The sequence below is a fragment of the Hyperolius riggenbachi genome, chromosome 6 (assembly GCF_040937935.1).
Source record: "Hyperolius riggenbachi isolate aHypRig1 chromosome 6, aHypRig1.pri, whole genome shotgun sequence".
Classification (NCBI taxonomy): Eukaryota; Metazoa; Chordata; class Amphibia; order Anura; family Hyperoliidae; genus Hyperolius; species Hyperolius riggenbachi.
Window position 1 is genome coordinate 74,783,998 of NC_090651.1, and position 2,871 is coordinate 74,786,868.

Genomic DNA, 2,871 nt, shown 5'->3' on the forward strand with positions numbered 1-2,871 from the left:
AGACACTAATCACCCCTGTGCATAAGGGAAGTTGCCTGCAAAACATGTACGGTTGTAGAGCCACAAGGACAGGTTTGACAGACTGCCTAACAGGTACACTTGTAAACCACAAACCAACTACATGTGACAGGAGCAGACACCCAATGTGACTGCCCTTGGCAGTGCCAGCTTGACTGCTCCCACATTTTCAAGTGTCTTGCCCTCTTGAAATCTTATTTTGTCCCCAACCATCGGAAGGGTCAGCTCACAGTAGAGTCTGGCCTTTCTGCAGGAAGGGTTTTACTCTTGCACTGAAATTTTTAGACCCCAAAGTCCACTGAAAAAGACATGGGGACCTCGGCAGTGCTAGATCCATAAACTAAACACAGGACACATGTGTAGTATCTTAATTTTGTTTTATTAAAAATAGTTATGACAATATGTGCATTGCAAGCAAGAACTTGTAAATGAAGCACCTCCTTGATCTTGCTGCATATTTGGTGTTAAAGGCACCACGCTTTTGACACCACTGAACAGTAGACTGATGGGCATTTGTCATCCACTGTTGATACACATGGATTTCCTTTGGCATTCTCTATTGCAGAGACACTGCATGATCTTGTGAATCTGAAATACAAAACCAAAAATTAGCACCATGGTCCTGCAAAGAGACATGATAAAACCTTCCAGCAACAGCTATCAGCATCTCTTCATAGTTACTCAGCTTGCATGCAGGCTACAAGCCCTCCTCCCCAACTATATCAAAAGGCCAACCTCTCACCCTCTGAAAGGCTGCTGGTACCTGCTCTTACTGACCACATCCACAGGGCAGCGAAGCACAGATGGGGGGGGGGCTTGGTGTGATTTAGCATTCTTCAACTGTCTAGACATATACAATATATATTGAGCTACACATGTCTGACATGGCTTCAGTTTAGTGTAAACAGGGTAGAACTCAGTACTAAAAGAATAAGACTCCCAATGCCCACACCTTGAATCTTTTTTTCTGCACAATATGGCCAGCACTGGGGCTAACATCTTCCTCAGCACCACAAGTGTCATCGCAGTCACTCAGTAGCAGAACTGGACAAAGTTCTCATCACAGGAAGATTATGCATGCTCTCAGACAGGCACAACGGCAGTTCCAAACTCGGGCAACCCTGATCCAATCTACACTATGTAGCACTAGGTATAGAGGCCCTAAAATCTCCTCCCCGATTAAAAAAGGCCAAAGTTAGGCTTAGATAGTGCTGGTGCCATTGCTCCCTCTAGGACGTATGCAGACAGCCCTGAAAATGTGGGCAGGTCAGCAAAACCGCAAGGCTGTTCATAAAGCCCACTGCACTTCAATGAACTCTGGTGTTTTGCTGGACTTCCTGGTTCAGCCACACATCCTTTAAGTGAACCCGAGGTGAGTAATACAGAGGCTGCCATATGTATTTCCTTTTAAACAAAGCCAGTGGCCTGGCAGCCCGACTACATTTGGCCGCAGTAGTGGCTGGATCACACCAGGGAAAAAAAAAAAAAAAAAAACATGCAGCTAATCAATGTCAGAAATACCTGATATGCTGCATGCTTGCTCAGGGTCTATGGCTACAAGTATTAGAGGCAGAGGATCAGCAGGACAGCCAGACAACCGGTATTGCTTAAAAGGAAAAAAATATGGCAGCCTCTATATCCCTCTCACCTTAGGTTCACTTTAACCTTCCCTAGTTAAATAGTGAAGGAAATGTAGAATTTCACCAGCAGATGGCAGGGCACTTACATCAATGTGCTGCAGAAATCCAGTCAGACGACAACATGAGCTCTTGTTCAGACAGACATGTTTCTAGTCTTCCAGCTTCAGCTGTCCAAGATTACTGGAAGAAAGAAAAAGCATGATTCACCTATGATAATCTGTTTAGCTACAGATGACACTACAGCACAGCTTTCTGGTTTAGAGATTTTGTTTAGTAAAAAAGGTTAGCACTCAAAAGCATAATAGATTAGAATAGACTCCAACTGCCTACACCTTGAATCAATGTTCCTGCACAGTATTAGCAGGAATGGGAACCACATCTTCCTCAGCACCAGAGTGTCATCACAGTCATTCAGTAGCAGAACTGGACAAGGTTTTCATCATAGGAAGATTAGAGCCATTAACCAGGGTTAACCAGGGTTAACCAGGGTTAACCCCCCCCCCCCCCTTCCATAAAACAGTAATCAGTATTTGGGCAAGGCTCCCTAAAGCTGGCCACTAACTGTCAAATTTCTAGCGAAAAATCATTTGAGCGATCAGAAATTGTGATCGGATTGGTTGTAAATAATTTTTCTTGGTGGTCGTCATAGATAGGAAGCAATGATTGGTTAGTTGATGGTGTAGCGAACGATTTTTCGTCCGATCAGAATTTCTGATCGCTTGAATGATTTTTCACTAGAAATTGGACCATTAGTGGCCAGCTTAATGGTCCTGGCCACCCATGGAGCACTGCCTGCCAGGAGAAACGTACGATATGTAGCCACATTAATCTTTTAACCTATAAAGAAAGTCAATCATAAGATATAGCTGGGAAAAGAGCAGCATGACATGATAAACCTAATAAACTGCAGCACAAACTACCCTCCCAAATCATCCAGCTGAAAGCAGAGTCGATTCCCTGAACACTGTTCCACCTGCTCACCCAGCCTCGGCTATACAACGCTGCCATACTAGTTTTTAAACCTATCCGTAATAGAGCAGCCATTGCCAGACCCATTACTCACCAGCACCCTCGTGCAAAGCACTGAGCCCCCATCTTGGCCGCATCATGCGGCTACTCTTGACCTCACATGGCGCAGCCACACCGTAACACACACTCAACCCATACTCCTCCAAATGATTTGAACGCAAGAAGAGATCGAAGTAACGGAGGT

At 44.7% G+C, this 2,871-nt stretch overlaps 1 long non-coding RNA gene and 3 other non-coding genes across 4 annotated transcripts; all 4 read right to left on the reverse strand.

Annotated features, from left to right (window-relative positions):
• Positions 1–215: 215 nt before the first annotated feature.
• Positions 216–348, reverse strand: LOC137523193 (small nucleolar RNA SNORA35). Its single transcript, XR_011022555.1, has one exon. It is a non-coding gene; the product is annotated as a small nucleolar RNA SNORA35 (small nucleolar RNA).
• Positions 349–378: 30 nt separating this feature from the next.
• On the reverse strand, positions 379–2,871 carry LOC137522466 (uncharacterized). The gene is made up of 3 exons (XR_011022301.1): positions 2,722–2,871; positions 1,745–1,838; positions 379–606 (listed from the first exon to the last, which is right to left on the reverse strand). It is a non-coding gene; the product is annotated as an uncharacterized lncRNA (long non-coding RNA).
• LOC137523172 (small nucleolar RNA SNORD38) lies at positions 1,018–1,088 on the reverse strand. Its single transcript, XR_011022534.1, has one exon. It is a non-coding gene; the product is annotated as a small nucleolar RNA SNORD38 (small nucleolar RNA).
• LOC137523174 (small nucleolar RNA SNORD38) lies at positions 2,038–2,107 on the reverse strand. Its single transcript, XR_011022536.1, has one exon. It is a non-coding gene; the product is annotated as a small nucleolar RNA SNORD38 (small nucleolar RNA).